Genomic DNA, 18,679 nt, shown 5'->3' on the forward strand with positions numbered 1-18,679 from the left:
AAAAGCACCAGGTCTTGAAAAAAAGCAAAGAGAAAAGGTGAATTGGGTCTGGGTGTTCTACTCAGCAAAGGGCATTAAATTCCTATTTCATTCAGATCTTTTGAATTACGTAAATAACTTCCTCACCTTTAATCCAGTCAGAGGGTGGTTTGTGAGTTAGGCTGATGTTCCTCTAAGTTTTTATTGCTAAGTAATGCTGTGCTCTTGATGTTCAGCCTCCACATAGTATTTTGCATTTGCTGGACTAAGATGAGAAATGCCCTTTTGAGGAGTCTGTTTTTCCCTTATGGAACAAAAACTCAAAATAAAAAAATAAAATAAAAGCACAGTTTGCAATAAAATATTCATACAAATATTTTTTCTGGAGTATAATGCTGTAATTTTTTTTAAAGTTGCATAATTATTTCTGGGTTTATGGCATCTATCTACAGCCATTGAGGGAATGTGCTCTATCTCAGCTCCTATAGGGAATATATGAATTTAAATACTTTGTGACCATCAACTTGGCTATTCTCTGCATCCCAGATAATGTTGTATGTTATTCACAGTTTCAACTCTTGGGTCATCAGTCTCTGTTAACTCTCAAATAAAATTTATCTTCTGTTAATTATCAGTGGCATCCTCTAAACAAAAGACCTGGCTGTTTTCATGAAAACTGTCTAGCAATGTAAAGAACTTTTTCATCCCTGTCCTTTCAAATATAAATATATCCTCATATGTGTATTGAATCCTTCACAGAGAGCTTGCTTGGAGACATTAGTTTTATATGCTGTCTCAGTGATGGAAACTTGGGGTGCTATCTTCTTTTTTATTTATATTTAAAGAGAATGATTCTCATAATAAAGACAACCCTGAGGTATAATATGGACAAGAGAAAAAAAGAAGGTTTGAATCTCAAAAGAGCAGAACAAAAATTATGAGCCCAAGTTTCTAAGGAAAGTTGTCAAGCGAGGTGCTTTGTAAGACTGCTTGATGCAAGTTGGCACCCTAGTTTCATTTTTGCTGCTAAGGCAAATAGCTTGAGAGAGAGAGAGAGAGAGAGAGAGAGAGAGAGAGAGAGAGAGAGAGAGATATGCAGGGAAGAGGTTTTATATGGCTTACTATGCCAAGCTGCTGCCCAACATTTTAAGGAAGTAAAGCTGGAATTCAAGTAGCTAGTAACATCACATTCAAGAGCAAGGATACAAATACATCCTTGTTTGTTTGCTCTCATCAAATTTCTCCTGTCTCACACAGATCAGAAACTCAGAGAATAGTGTTGCAATGAGCTAGATCTTCCCGTATGTATTAATGGTAAAGATAACCTGCCAGATATATCTATGGACCTATATAATCCCTTTTAAGGTTCTCTTTCCAGGTGATCCAGGGTCTGTCAAATGGACCCGTATACAAACAAACACAAGTGTGTTTGAGAGGAGTTTCATTTTTTCAAGCAGGAAATAAGTTAAAGGAGGCCCTACCCTACAGAGTGAGACAGAAGATTCACTGAGGTGGATCTGGAGAATATTAAAAGAAAGCAAAAAAATAAAGAGATATCATATCTCTTACATTATGTATAAAAGCCTCAATTAAATTTAATCACCATGCCTCCCTCTTTAAAGGCACTATGGCTTCATATCTTCTGCATATTGCCATCACTAACAGTTTTGGCTCTCACACATGTTTTATATTTTTTTATTTTTTCAAAATCAAAAGTATAGTTCATTAAGTCCACCAGTCTCCATTGCAATTATATTTTTGAGCCTAGAATACCCTTTACCTGTTCCAATATCCTAGCTACCTTTCAAAAATCACTTGAAGCATTTTTTCTTATCACTGTCTTTTGAACCTGTGCTGGCATTCATTGTCTTCCTTACATGCACAGTTGGTATGACTTATCATAGATTTTATATAAATATTCCTTATCCTCCAAATGCCCGAGCTCTGAGCAAACTTCCTCCCATCCAATTCTTTTTTATTGAGCAAATATCTTGTGTCTTTGTGGAAATTTCATCTGTCTGTAATAAATCTAAGGGCTTATAGCTTAGGCAGAAAATACAAGATGAGATGAAAGGCAGAAAGGATTCTGGGAAAGAGCCAGAACACATAAGATTTAGCTAGCAAAATATAAGGAGGACAGAAATGCATGGTACCTGAGCAGAGGTAACTAGCGATGTGGCAGAATGTGTATTAGATTAATTGGTTATTTTAATTTATGAGCTAATCAGAGAAAAGTCCAGGACTAGGTTTTTGTAAAAATATTTTGATTCATATGAATCAATATACCTGGATCTTGGGCTCTGGAGCAAAAATTAATCCCCAAGACTTTTTCTGTGTCTTCTACTCAGCTATGGATATAGTCGAGGACTGGTTTTCACTTTGAGAAAGTTCTTGACATTCTCAAATTACTTGCTGTCGTTACTTACTTTTTTATTGTTCCATATTTACGTGTTAGTGAAAATATTTAGATAGTGGGGTTTGCTGTCATAAAGTCACTTTACTGACATTGATAATACTGAATAACCAAACTGAACATAAACTTTATCATGACTTATTACATATTGAATGTATCTGCTTTCAACCTATGTTATACAGTTTAGAAAATCTTGTATATTTTAGATTTAGCACAAGACAAAGTCTCTACTTCCATAAAGCTAAAAATCTAGAAAGAGTATATCAACAAAAAACTAGATGTTTCGTTTTCTTCTGTGTCCAGTAATATAAAAGCACCCCACACAATAAATAAAATGATAAAAAAACCTACCAACTATCCTAAAATAATTTGGTAGTAATAATAATTTCAAATGCACACATATATGATGCTATCATATGGAATGGGAAATAGGAATATCATGAGTTCAAAACCAGCCTCAGCTCTATAGCAACATGATGGAGGCCAAAATGAGCTATATGATATCTTATGGGGGAGTGGAAAACTATTCCTCTAAAACAGTGAAATGCAAAAGTGCAACTTTTCAAAAGTTTGGTCATTCTAGGTTCTAATGAAGGCTATTTCAGTGAAGGGAAGCTATGTAACAAATACAAAAAAGTAAGTTTAACATGTGAGAAAAATAAGAAAGTGAACATAATTTCTGAATAAAGGCAAATCAGGGTGTAATATTATGGTAAAAGATAAACAGAAGTCAGATCAATAAACTATGAAAAAAGTTTTATTTTATTCCATTTTGTCATATGATATCATAATATCCAATTTTATTTATTTATTTTCATTATTTTATGTTTTTATATTAGTTACAATTTAATAACTATGTATCCCAGCTGTAGCCACCTCCCTAATTCCCTCCCAATCCCACCCTCTGTCCCTCATCTTCTCGCTGCCCCTCTCTAAGTCCACTGATCATAATATTCTATTAAACAAAGAAAAATTGTGGTTTGATTAATTTTCTTTAAAAACTTACTTTGATTCATGTAATCATCAGTATACACTACTGATAAGAACAGAGTAACTGATAAGGTGTGGAATGTTCATAGTCCTAATGAAGTCATGTGGCAATGCTGGGCACCAGAGGGTAAAAATGGAAGAACAGGAATGAATATGAATATCAGTGGGGGAAAAAAAACAACCTCCAAATCAAATTTTACTGGTAGCCAATTCACCAGTTTGTCTTGTTCTGATGTGGGAAGACAGGGAAGAAATAGATCCAAATTAAGGTAGGAGTTATGAATCATGAATGTTGTATTTCTGTACTATGTATTATTTTCTTTTTTATTTTTTTTATTTATTCTATTAATTACTGTGTATTCCCTTTGTATCCCAGCTGTAGTCCTCTCTCTCATTCTCTCCCAATCCCATCCTCCCTCTCTCATCTCCTCCCATGCCCCTCTCCAAGTCCACTGATAGGAGAGATCCTCCCCCTCCCCCCCCACCATCTGACCCTAGCTTATCTGGTCTGATCAGGACTGGCTGCATTGTCCTCTTCTGTGGCCTGATAAGGCTGCTCTCCCATCAGGGGGAGGTGATCAAAGAGCCAGCCACTGAGTTCATGTCAGAGATAGTCCCTGTTCCCTAAAAGTAAGAAAATATGTCATTTTTCTTTAAATATGTTTATAGAAAATTTGGCATAAAACTAAATAAACAAAATGATGACAAAAATCAGTTCATGGGAATAGGATTATACACATGGTACAGATTTAAAAATGTCTCTCAGCTTTAGATCTTCTCATCTTTTATGTACACCATTCTCAGGTTAATATTAAGAATGGTATTGTTGGTTTTTTTTTTTAATTAAAAAAAAATACCCTCACATGAGCTCTTCTGCAGTACTCCTATGGTACCTGGACTAGGTTTAATGTCTCCTGTCCTTTGCTTACCTATGGGCTTTAGGTATGTAAAATAAATTCAAAACTAGAAGCTCTTGGTTATATAGGCATGTTCATGAGACCCTGTCATAACTATGACTGCTAATGCAGAGTATGAGTCATATGTAGAAAGATTGCCAGGATTACACAGAACCTAGATAAAAACTGGCTGGCAAATCAAATTGCAAATTTAACTGTAGTTTAATTACAAAGGTGATTCTGCAATGTACTTGTGATAACAGAAGGCAGCCCAAGAACTCATGGAATGCTTAGATGGATGGCCTTGATGGTTTCACCAAAACCTGAAAGTACTAAATGTGAAAAACAAACATATCACATGATCTATATGATAAAACATGTTTTCTATAATCTATCACAAAACAATATGACAGAAAAATTAATTGAGTGATCAAACATGGTTGGTGTTTACAGGAAGGTGTTAGAAGGTATGAGAATCTTTAAGTTGTTAAAGAAATCCTCTGAACTAGGACTGTGAGTGTAAAAGTCCATATGGTTTGTCCTTGTTCAAAAAGCCCCACAGGCATTATTGTTTCATGTGGAGAATCACCTTCCCATTCCTTTCCTTTTTCTGTACCACAAAAGAATGTCTTCTTAGACTCTCTAAAGCACATACCAACTCATAGTTCATAGCTTCACCCATGGACCCAACTGTAAATGTGATTTGCCACTTCAAATGGGAAACAAAAAATTTCAAAAACAATATAGTATTCGGGCATTTCTGTTCACCTAATTTTCACCTTCTTTTTCCAATCCTTCCCATAGTCTTCTTATTAAGGTATTATAGGCACTGAACTTGGAATTTCTACAGTATTCAAATACAGCTGTGAGACTATGTGAGCTCTCTTAACCTCTCTCTCTCTCTCTCTCTCTCTCTCTCTCTTTCTCTTTCTCCCTTCCTCCCTCCCTTCCTAACAGACTATATTGCTATTTCTTAAATTCTAATTCTTTTGAGTTTGCATTTCAATCAACAGCTCAGGTAATTCTCATATTGGCAGAAAGCCAAGCACTATTAGAAAGAAAAAAATAAAAGTCTATTTATGAGACAAATAGCTAATTCTCAAGTTGCAGAATAAGGTATCCAAACATTTTGAAAATGTTCTTACTCGGGATTACCTGCTGCTTGCCTTAAGATCTTGTGACTTGTTTCCTTAATCCATTGCCTATGGTGATATATCCAGAGAGATGGAATCCTACTGTGCCAAACAAAATGAGATCCTGACCCATTCCCCACAAATCTAACACACCTAAGAAACTGCTGAAAATTTATTTACTTACAGTTTATTCACTGAGACACCCATGCAGAAGAATAGTATATTAACCATAATGAAGAAACACAGTATCCTGTAAAGTATTTCAACATATGAAAAACTTATAGAGCCATGCCCTATAGCTTTACACACAGAGACACAAATCCTGAACAACAGCTCTTAAGAGAAATGCAAACGACATGGCTGAATGCATTTCCTAATGTCATTTTGGATATTAGCTTACATTTGTGCCCCATGGCTCTTTGTCAACTTTTCACAGAGTTTTTTCACATTTCCAGAATTACTCATGCCAACAGTAGAGTATTTTGTAAGCATAGCCACATTAAAACTCCAGATAATCTGTCAAGGGTTTTGCTTCTTTGGGCATCTCAAATCCTACTGGAAATTCATTATGTATTAGTTAAGGAGTTATCAAGTAATTGTTTTCAGAATCCTGTATAGTTAGAGGTTATCCTTTTTCAGTTTCCATGTCCCCTGCTTCTAGTAGTCTCAGCTAGAGTCAACCTCATATCCTCGCAGAATCCTACCCTGCCTTTGTCTTTAACTTGTCACAGAGATGCCCCTGCCAATGGTTTTTCTTCTCCCTGTAGAAGGTCCTGGAGGTGACAGTAGCTCCATAAGAAGACCAGGAGAGTCAAGCATGCAGGCACAGAGTGGCTTGCAGAGACTGAAGCACCAACTGAGCACCATGCATAGACAGTACCTAAACCCACTACACAGATGTAGTCAATGGGCAGCTCAGGCTTCATGTGGATTCCCTAGTAAGAAGAGTGGCTGTCTCTGAGATGGACTCTGTTGCCTTCTTTTTGATCACTTCCCTGTTCACTCCCTGCCCCCCCCCCCCAGGGCTGCTTCACTGCTCCACAGGAAGAGGACATGTTCAGTCCTGATGAAACTTGATGAGCTGGGGTGGGGTGGGGGGTAAAAGGGGGGAGCTTTATCTGAGGAATAAAGGAGGGGGTTGAGGAAGAGGGAGTGAGGTAAGACCATGAGGAGAGAATGGAGAGGGTTAGGATCAGGATGTAAAGTGAATAAATAAATAAACTAATAAAAAAGAAATCATTATAGGCAAAAAAGCTACCTTCCCTGTGGACAGAGGACACAGAGAACAGAATATTTGAATTTACGTTGGTTATACCTACACCTACCCTACCACTTCTACATCTATATTTGTATTATATTTTTTTTCAAAAGACTTAGTGCATTTATTAAAATCTCTACATTTTAATTTTTTCCTGCAACATAGGGAAATGTATGTAATATTATAAATTATGTGATCACCTGGTATTTGTTTAGTAAGCAAAGGCCTCTATTATTTACAATCATATTTCCACATTTCACTGTACCTTTGGAGATTAAGAACACAGTTTATTTTACTTTTGTTTTTCCTCACACCTATCACAGTCTCAGTTGACCTTCAGAAATCTTTTTTTAAATTTTTATTAATTTGTTATTATAATTTATTCACTTTGTATCCCAGCTGTGGCCCCCTCCCTCCTCTTCTCCCAAGTTTTCCCTCCCTTCTTCTTCTCCCTCCCTTCTTTTTCTCTTCCTATGACCCTTCCCTACTCCGCTGATAGGGGAGATCCTCCTTCCCTTCTATATGGCTCTAAACTATCAGGTCTCATTAGGACTGTCTTCCTCTGTGGTTTGGCAATGTGCCAGATATGTGATAGTTATGGTAATGGACTTTTCAGATATCTTTCTCAGAAATATATTTTAAAATGTGACATTGTTAAACATGATTAGAAATGTAGTAAGTATATAGAGAGTCATTATTAAATTTGTGTAATGGTTTCTTTAGTTAAAACTCACTTCTGTATAGCATGTTAACATTTGTGTTATCAAAATGATAAGTTGGTCCTAAGCAGTAATTTAGTTGTGCATTCTGAACCCTAAAGGGAAAAGATGGAATTAAGGTTGGATGATTATTTTTCACAAAAGCTCTCAATGTTTTAAAATATTTTCAAGAAAAATTATCTTGAAACATAGTAAGATGACCAGTTATAACTGTAGCTGGGAGCCTAGATGCATTTGAAATGCAATTATCCTAGTTTTGGATTTTAGCCAGATAACATGGAACTCATGATGAAATGAGCTTTTATTTGCACTTTTCTTTCATCTTCTCCTGCACCACCCTGAAGTTTCTCTCATTTTCTGGCTGCATTGACTCCAATTATATCTTAGAAGGATTGAGTATTGACAAAAATCATTTTTGAATCACATATAATTTGTATGAAGAGTATATTACATTCATTATCTCACTTAGATGTTTATGTGATAGACATAATATTTAGTTAACAACTGCATTTACTACTTGAGAATTAAGGTCCAAAGAATCTAAATCATTGGTCTGGACCTTAAGAGGCTAGATTATAATTTTGAACTACCTATCATTGAAGCCTTTTTATTAATTTTTATTCTTTATATTAATTACAGTTACTTCACTTTATATCCCAGCTGTAGCCCCCTCCCACAATCCCTCCCAATCTCACCCTCCTTCCCTCATCTCCCCCTGTTTCCCTCTCCAAGTCCACTGATAGGGGTTGAAGACTTTTTTAAGTGAAAAGAGTTCACCACATTTCCCCTGAGCTTGTCACCTGTTCACAGAACATGTCCCTGGCCACTCTTATATGGCAAGAGCCCACACTGTATAGGAAAAAAAAAACCCTTTATGATACCAGGTTTTGTTGTTGTTGTTAATTACATTTTCCAAATCTCTTAGATATCCAACCAAGCGTCTTGACTCAGCTAGACGATGACCTTGCAGAACAGTCATCTTTGGTTTTAGTATATGCTGAGGAATGTGAATGAAAAGACAACAGCCAGTTTTCTCAAGACTGTGTTACAAGGACTTGTGTCATCTCTTGCTTACACTCATGCTAGTGATACCCTGAACAAATTATGCCATTTAGCTATCTTGAACATTATATGCTCTATTCAATATGAATCATATAGTTAAAACATATAAACAAACTTTCAGCATTTCAGGATCCACATTAAAGCTGCTGGACAATTTGGAGTTGTTTTTATGCAGTGTTTAATTTTATTCTTCTACCTGTGTGTCTCCAGTTTCCCCAGGACCATTCGTTGAAGATGACATCTTTTCTTGAGTGTGCATTTTTGTCATCATTGTCAAATGCCAGATGACTATAATTACTTGCACTTACATCTGGGTGTTATTTTGTGGACAACGCAGCAAGATTGCAGGTAAATAAATGGGACTAGAAATATCATATTGTGTGAAATAACTCAGATCCAAGAAGAGAAATGTCACCTGTTTTCTCTTTGAAGACTTCTAACTCTAAATCTTCAGATGTGAGTAAACAGCCTACAGTATCTACAGAAATCATGAAAGTAAAACAGAACCATTGCTAGGCTATGTGGTTTGGGGACCAGTAAAGAGGGTAATAGCAAAGTATACACAATTTGATGAAAAAAATGAGAAACAGAAACTATTTTGGAACAACGAAAAATGTAAACAGAAGGGCTTTGGGGGAGAGTAATGTAGACTAGCAGGATGCAAGTGATCTGATAGCAAAATGGGAAAAGCAGGGCTCTTTAGGAAGGGGGAGAGACAAGTAAAGAAATAGAAGGGAGGACAGTAAAAGCACAGTAAGGATGTCTAAAAAATCACAAGGAATCATGTTGTTACTAATTATGCTAAACATTTAGAATACATGCAATTTTGTGTATAAATATAGTTTTAATAAAAGTTTAAAATGGCCTTCAACACAGACTCAAGATGCCCTCTTGGATTATTGGCCAGGGATAACCAGAAAATACAGCCAATTGCTTTTACCAATGGTTCCCTTCCGGAAATTAAAGGCAGTCTCGATTGCTGATACTTCACACTGCTGATGACATGTCATATTTCAAAAACAGGAACCAGAGACCCTTGAACTGGAACTGATCTAAATGCCTCCCTATAGATATAAGGTTATTTTATAATTCAAATGCTGATTTCTGTATTTTTCCCTCCATATTTGGTTACAATCCTTGTTCAGAGAATCTTCTGTCTCAATGCTTTTGCAAACAATGCTTCCCAATTGTCCCTTGATATCCAAATAATTCAGTTTACAGTTAATCACAGAGCAGAGAAGATAGTAGGACTAGACTTCCTGCCAACCAGGGGTCAGGTAAGACTCAGAGGAGAGAGCCACAGGAGAGGTCCAGGTAACATCAGGAGAGAGGAGGAAGATTCAGCTAGAGCAGTGAATCCTATTAAGTGCAATTATCTCTGGGATGCACACGTGAGACAGAAACATTGTGAGAGCCAGAGAATTAGGGAGGTTTCTCTGAGACTGTATCTTCTAATAATACCCCATACTACACTTATAAAGACTTAAAAACATGCCTGCACAAACACGAGTGGACAAGAGCAAAAATAATAGACACGTCAAAACGGACAAGAAAAAGTCCATGAAACCTCAACACTACACAGAGAACTATAGGTACCTGAAAAAAAAAATTGGAAATTAGAGGTTGAAAAATTCATCTTCCCAAAGGAAAAGTGTGAACCACTGAAGTTGGTTCTCCCGTCTCAAATGATCATACAAAAATGTATGTATGCAACTAGCATTATACAAACCAACAACATATTTAGGAATATATATGTATATGTACATATATCCATACAATAAAATTGACATTTATAACATAGAAATAACCAACAGTCATCTAATTAGACTTAAGACCAGCTTCAAAGAAAAGAGTTTACACCTGATACTGTGAGCCTCGCTGAACACCCCTACCTGATGAGGTCATGGACTGTAGAAAATCTACTACTGCCAACTTGATAGACCAGAAAACTTCACAGCTGCACTCCAAATTATTACCCTCATACCTGTAGATGAGTATTGGTCCCTTAGCTAATCAGAAGCTTTTTTTGAAACAGGATTCCATAAGTGGTCAAATTTTTGAGAGAAACTGACCTGGGGTGTCTTCTAAAACTGATACCTATAAAATTTAACCTCTGCACTGAAAACTTATGCAACATCACAGAAGAAGAGGTGGAAACATTGGAAGAGACAGAATCAGGAGGTCTGAAGCAAGATAGTGTACCCATGAAGCCTCAAAATTATGATCTATAGGCCCTAGTTTTTCAAATGCTACTTTATTTGAGAATTCTTTAAAGCTTATAACTTCCTTCCACAACCACAGGTAGGAGTAAAAAGAAATGGGATGTAGCCCTCTTTACTTCTTCCTGCTGGGTTGGGTCATAGGATTCATTTGGGACTATACCAATATCAGTTTTCAGAAAATTCAGAATTTCTGGTAACCAGCAAATCAGCAAGCCAGAAAAAGCAGCAAGAAGTCCTTCTCTGACTCCCCCAAGCAGCCACCCCTTCTTCCTCTGGGCTATCATTTCTATAAGCCTCAAAGTCCTCAGAATTCAACTAACTCCAGCTGGCAAAGAGACCCTCCCACAGCCCATATGAGTCAAATAGTCTGCTGCCATGGACAATCTGAATCAGTCCCACATCTCACACTTGTGATTAAAACAAAATATGTTGACATCTACAATAATTTCTGCAGTAATTTCTGACAGTGACAGCAAAAGGACAATAACAGTGAACGAGACACTGGAATAGAATCACAAGATACTGTTGGCTGTTCTATCACTCATACATGCCACACTTCTGATTCCTAATAATATGGATTCTGGCTCATTCAGAAAGTCAAGTACCTTTTAAAATGTTGTCTGATTTGATTTCTTAAATCAGAAATCTCCAAATTGCATATACACACAATAATATCACTACATAACACATAGCATAAACTCAGACATATCAGCAGTTGTACAACTGTATATAAATTGGCCATGACATAAAGTTCACAGGCAAATATATGTGCATAACATCTCAATTATCTCAGATTTGTAACAGAATTATGACCCTATCAATGATGGAGAAGTAAATAAAAAATAATCACTATGGTGCCTCTAATTCATCTGACTTTTCTGCTTCACATTATCAAACTGGGATTGGCAGTGACAGCCTTATTTGTGGATAAACTACACATAAAGATCTAAGTTCAAATCCCCAGAATCTATGTAAAATCAGGCATGGTAACCTACCTCTGTAATCTTAGTGCTCATAGGTAAGAAAGGAGGTAGAGACAGAAGAATGCTGTGAAGCTACATAGAAATCTACTCTTAAAGAAAACTGACTTGTTCACTCCTGGAAGGCCTCAACTGTTTATAGATCAATTAAAGTGAACCCCTGTTCTCCCATGCTGGATTGTTAACTGGCTTCAATCTGGACAGGAGCTCTGAGTTCATGAGTATTTTAGTCAATCATGGCCAGAAGACACTGCTTTGTTTTAGTCCTCCAAGAATTCTGACTTGTACAATCATTCTTCCACTAGTCTAAATGTTCACTGAGCCTTGGAGAAGGAAATGAAGTACATGTCCCATTTGTGTCTGTGAAATTCACAGTCATTTTTTTTTTTTTTTACATTTTTATATATAGCGACCAGGATAGTAGGATAGGGCCATGGATGCAATAGTGATACAAATGTTATGGAGGTTAGCAACTGATTTCTTGTGGGATTTAATGCAGATCTAAACCACAACTCATGCCTAAGGAGAACACTGGCCCCTAGAATAAACATGCTACTATAATTTTGATAAAAGAACATAGTACCAAATTACTTCTATGTTTCTATTTCTAGAACCATAGAAATCACATCTTTCGGACCTCATAGAAAAGTACTTGTTTTTTTTTTTTTTTTTTTTTTTTTTTTTAGTTAAGAAATGAATATTGTATATATTATGGTATGTAACTTGAATCTTGTGACAGATGGTGTATACCTTTGCCAAATGAAGGTAGTTAACATTATTACCTAGTGAAAATAGGTACACTCTATGCTCTTAACCACAGAACACTGATTACAATGAGAAATTTGAGATTATCCTAAATTACCTTACATTTATAAACTGTTTTGGTAGATTCCTCATAAGCATTGAATACTCTTTAGAACTTTGTCAAGATGAAAAAATATTAAATGCACATTTATTTCCCTGAGTAGTTTTTGTTTATCTGACCTTTTCAGGAGACCATTTCTTTTCCCTCAATAAAGCAAGAATTTTATTTCAAAATACCCAATTTGTTATGAGTGACTAGTAGAAAATGTTTATATAAAACTTATTGGACTATATTTCTTCCAAAATAGAAGTGCTAAGAATAAGATGCTTACTCTTATTCATATTCTAATAATTTAATCCAATTCTTGACCCCAAATAAAAATAGAAATTAAAGAGGATAGAAATATTAAGCAAACATCCTAATGGATGCTCTTATCCTTTCATGCTCCTTGTACTCAGCTAACAGCTGAAATAAGTAAATAAACAAACTATAATAGTAGCCTTAAAGATCACTTGACTCCTTCCTCTTCCAAGTAATTCAGCCTGCTGGTAAAAACTGTCAAAATTTGCTAGGTATCTTCGATTTTGAAAACACTTTTTTTCCTATATATTTGCAGATGTTTCAACTAACTTACTTAAAAAGCAACACAAATTCTCTCAGTTAATTATCCCATCTTTTCCTTCTAACAAATGTGCTAGAACACATGTCGCCAAGGGGAATGATAAGGAAGAAAAGAGCAGATACTTTGCAGAAGAAAAAGCTGCAAGGCAGTATTAGAACCTATGGTAAGCAGATAGCTCGGATAATGGAGGCTGAGACCCACATGTCTCAATGTCCCTTCTAAGCAGACACAAATACTACTGGAAATGTTGCATAGAACTAGATAGTAAACAAGGTATTTTGTATTTTGCTGTTGTTTATGAATCTTATGTGTGAGAGAGATATTTTTAACTGCAATATTAATTCTTATAGCCCCTTGTTCTTGACAAACCACTTGAATTTTGAAAACTAGTGTATACTAGAATATAATACTAGTGTATTTCTAGTATTCTAGTGTATACTAGAAATTTTGTGTATACTAGTGGTTGTTGCCCATGCCTTTAATACTAGCACTCAGGACATAGAGGCAAGAAGATCTCTGAGTTCAAGGACATCTTGATCTAGATAGTGAGTTCCATGATGGCCAAGCCTAATCAGGAAAAAAAAAATACCTGTCTAAGATAGATAGATAGATAGATACATACATACATACATACATAGGAATAAAGAAAGACAGATATGCAAAGAGTGTGTATTTGTATATAAGGAGAAACCCTATTTGACAGTGTGATAACTAGGAAAATTCTATCAACAGCAATCCCCTAGGAGAAGAACAAAGCTCCCTTGCTTTCTAATGTTCATTGTTTCCTACATTCCTGATGAAGTAGTTGTTCAATGTTGTCAAAATAAAATCCTTTTTCTATAAATATAAATTAATCCAATGTAAAGTTAAGTTTACCTTCACTGCCCTAGAACTCTCTGTGTAGATCAGGCTAGTTGCAATATTGAGGTGACCCTTCTACCGTTGCATTCTCAATGCTAAGCTTCAAAGCTTCTACCTCCATAGCCATTTGGATTTAGTGGCTTTCTATTAAAATAAAAAGCAAAAGCAAAATAAAAAAGGCATGAGGTTGGGATAGGGGATATGTTATTACATCACATGAGGAAATTAGAGAGAGAGGAAATGAAAACCTTGATATGGTTATTTCTCAATGTATTTATGTAACAAATCCTCAAAGTAAAAAAAAAATGAAAAAATTCTGTATGCCAAATGTTTGCCTTACATCACAAAAATGTATGTAAACAAAATTGAAATTTGGCCCATCCTCACATTCACTATTACAGTTATAAATTTTTATTTTTCTCTACTGTTATAACTCATTCAAATGACAACAAAGAATTGCAAATACCATTAAAGTTACAGTTACTACACCTACCTTTAGAGTAGAAAACCATGCATCTATGAGACTTAGAAGACAGGCTTCTTAAATGAGAAAGGACCCAGGCACTTCTATCTCTAAGTAGTGCTACAGAGCACATGAGGAAGTTAGGGGTCATTTTCTATACCAGGACATCCTATCAGAGTGCCGTCTGCAGGGCATTTTCCTCACATGCCATTCGTCAGGTGGTGATCATTTCCAAAGGCCTTCTCTGAATTTTCTCCTTCCAGATTGCTAAACTCTTGACCTGACCAAAAGTCAAAAATAACTGACTTCCTTATCCATCCTAACCAAGTTAAAATGTTTACGTATTTTACTATCCTCCCTATGTCCTCAAGTAGTCATGTTTTCGTGAATATTTTTTTTTATTTTTTTTTTTACTCTAAAACTCTCATCTTTAATTCTGGTTCTGAACTTCTGCCAAGTTCCCTGGATTTGTTTCACCTTTTCTGCTCTTTCCGTGACTCATCCAAATCCATCTCTTACTCAACAGAATAATGAAGACAGCCTTCCTTTATTATACCTACATGACAGAATTAATCAATTATTTTCAGTTATTTATTCATATATCAGATTCCCCAGCTATTATGTCAGGATTGTAATGATATTGGACAGGCCATAACAGCAAGAATAAATTAGATGCCAGGTCTGTGTTAGATACCGTAGCTACATAATTACATCATATGTTTAGAAGTAGCTCAGTTCCTGGCTGTGGGACTTTTATAAGTCTGGCAGGAAGTAAAGTCAAAATGACTCTATAAAGCTGAAAAGGCAGCTTAGATTCTATTTCTGAAGGCTCAGTGAGGGAACTTCTTCTCTATACCTCATAAGCAGCAGTGAACCCCAAGTTCCTGGTAGATGGACACTCACATACTTTTCAGTAGTCTCAACAACTTCACCTATACCCTGTGGCATATGCCATACTATAATGTCATACTATAATGATGTGTGCTACTTCCTTTTCCTTCATTGCAATGAAAGATCCTAGATCAAGTCTTGACCTGAGGACAACTTGTTTTTACAGTATTACAGAATACTTAGGGTAGAGAAGCCTGGTGTTCTACCTACCAATACACTGCCAGCTTAGCAGATTCTACAAATATTCACAACCCTTTCTCCTCTGCAGATGACTCTCTTTCTGTGTAGTGTATTATTGTTAACTTAATAAGTGGCTTTATTTCTTAGGCGGCAGTTTCTCTTTCTTCTCTCAAACACATTATGGTTATGATTTTATGCCAGGAATATATACCGTTTTTTTTTTTAAATCACGTTGTGCTTTTATTAGTAAAAGACTTTATTTCCTTTTGAAATGCTGGAGATTGAACCCAGGACATTCTAAATTTCAAGATAATACTCTCTGACTGAGCTGTACTCTCCCATCTTCTGAAGAAAGTTTTAATATTGGAATCTGGGGAACCACAAGCAACATCAGAGGTACAGGTTTCTGAGAAATTTTAAATCAAATCATGAACAGGTCCTCTGTTAAGATATACATATTTTTCTTGTTTTTAAGTCTGAGAACAGTTGCTGAATTCATTAGATTGTAAAGGTCCCACTAACTTAGATGAAGATTTAGGAGCAAAGTATTATGACAGTATTATTCTACCCAACTTGAGATTGGGAGCAATACAGATACCTGACCATGGGAAATGGGGCTAAATAAATAAGGCCTAGCTATATTATTTGGTAGTGCTCCTCAATTCAATGGACCACACTACAGATGCCTATGTTCCTCAAACACAGTTGAAGATAAAAAAATAAACAAGAGACAAAATATGGTATTAATATTTTTGAAATGCAAATATACAGTTAAAAAATCAGTAGTTGCTTGGAGGTTGCGAAGGATCGACATATGAAAAATATCAGGTCAGAGGAAACGGCTGAACTCTGGATTATGATGTATTAATTTATTGCATAAGTCAATTAAAAATCATCCAAAAGGAGAAGAATTATGGGTAAATTTCATATTCAACAGCAGTATAAAGTTAACAACTAGACATTCCAGATATTTCAGGGCCATATATCAATCAGGTTACAAAATGGTACAATATAAATTCACCAATGTAAATTTTTTAGCAAATATTAATATAATATAATTGAGGCAACAAAATAAAATCATAAAAGAAGAAGTAGCTATGAGTCTGTGTTGAAAGGGGGTATGTATAGGGCTGAATAATGTAGATTAACATTTTCCTGTATACGTATATTCTGTTTTCATGTATTTCAGTGACCAAACGCTTCCCTGGTGCCCACAGAAGGCAGAAAGGGTCTCAAATTCCCCAGAACTTATATGCCATGTGGTTGTGAATCACCATGTCATTACTGGGAACTTAACCACTTATGGAGGAAAAGCCTCCTCACCACCCCTGGTTTAACATTTAAAACTAACATATGCATACTCACACAAAATATGTAGTAGAAAATGTTTTTAAACATACTTCAATCCATATTCAGGACTTATAGAGCAATAGACTTGGCTTGGAAGATTTAATAATATTATTATAAAATCTTTTTCTTGACATGGAAAAATTGATATGTTGGTAAGGTGCTTGCTGAACAAGCATGAGGACTATAGTTTGGTCTTCGGTGTCAATGTCAAATGTCAGGCATGTGTCAACACATGCAACTCTAATCCTCACCCTGCAGAGGTGTAGACTATTAAACTTGTGGGCTCTGTATTTGTGGGCCAGTCAGTCTGCTGAGTCAGACTTTCAAAAAATAAGGTCTCAAAAAGTACGTAAGAGTGCACAAATGTTGACTTCTGGCTTATATATGTGCACACACTCACATACAAACAAACATACATGCTCATATTTACATACATGTCCACATCACACACACACACACACACACACACACACACACACACACACACACACACACACATGATTCTTTCTATATACCAGGTAGCATACTAAGAACACTAAGTACATTATTCCATACAAGAAGACTCTGTTACAAAACTCTTACGGCCACATATTACATTTAAAAATTGAGTTTCAAAAGAAGAAAAAAAAACTTAGCCATAATTATTTGAACTTATAACTGTTTGAGTTCAGTGTATCTGTTTGTGGACCTAATTAGTTCTATTATTTGTTTCTTGTCTCCCTTTATAATAGGTGGCACATTTAAACATTATATGTATATTTAACTATACTCACAAATATACTAAGGTGCATGTAGAACTAAGATGCTATCAGGGAACTCTAGCTACTGGGAAACAGAGGTAACAGAACCATCATTCAGTCCCCAAATCACACATCTCAGACACTGATTGCTAATATCAGCACACTTTCCATGAAGATTTGCCTGAGGTGTTGCCACTGTGTCTTTGACACACTGGTCCCCAAATAGATCACTCTCCCACTCACCTTCTGTTTAAAACTGCTAAGAACATTCTAAGTGACTAGTTAAGTCAGTTTTCTCTCCAAGAACTAGAGCTAAGGAATAAAAAATTGCTGGCTTCAGGTGTAATCATTCATTTAGTGAATATAACTTCTCACAGTGTGTGTGTGTGTGTGTGTGTGTGTGTGTCTATGTATGCTTGTGACAGTCTAATCTCAATTATTTGATGAAGCAGAAACCCCCAACCTCAGCTGAATTAGGCACAGGATAAAAAAAATCAGTCATAGACCAGAAATTAGATAGACTGTTAAGTTCTAAATAGAAAATGCAATTAAATTAGGCTGTTAAGGATTGAATATGAAGTGTGCCATCTCCCAACCAAAGCTTACATGTCCCAGATTTTGCCTTCAGTGGTGGATCCAGTAATCCAGGGGAAACTGGGCCATGAGTGCTGTTACCTAACCAATGGTTGAATATTATTTATGGATCTTAATCTGATGGCTCAGCTGTGAGGAGGTAGAAATTTTCCCAGGTGAGATGGAATTAGAGTAATTTGGTTATTGAGAAGATCCTCTGGTGGTAACGCTTGTTCTCAGCTCTATCCATACTCACTCTGCTTTCCAGCTAACATACGGTAATCAGGTTTGGTTCACTATGCCCATCCATCACAGTGTTCTCCCTATCCATTTGATGCTTTGTCTCACCACAGACCTACACACCATGGAGCCAAGAAACCATGAACTGAACCCTTTCGAACAGAATAAAAATTTTCCCCAGTGAGTTGTTTTTCTCACATATTTGTCAGAGGGATGGAAATCAGACAAACACATTAGCTAGTCACAAAAATAAGTCATATTTTAAGCCATACCTTAAAATTATGAAAAGCAAAGAGTCAAAT

This window comes from Meriones unguiculatus, chromosome 10, assembly GCF_030254825.1.
Source record: "Meriones unguiculatus strain TT.TT164.6M chromosome 10, Bangor_MerUng_6.1, whole genome shotgun sequence".
Classification (NCBI taxonomy): Eukaryota; Metazoa; Chordata; class Mammalia; order Rodentia; family Muridae; genus Meriones; species Meriones unguiculatus.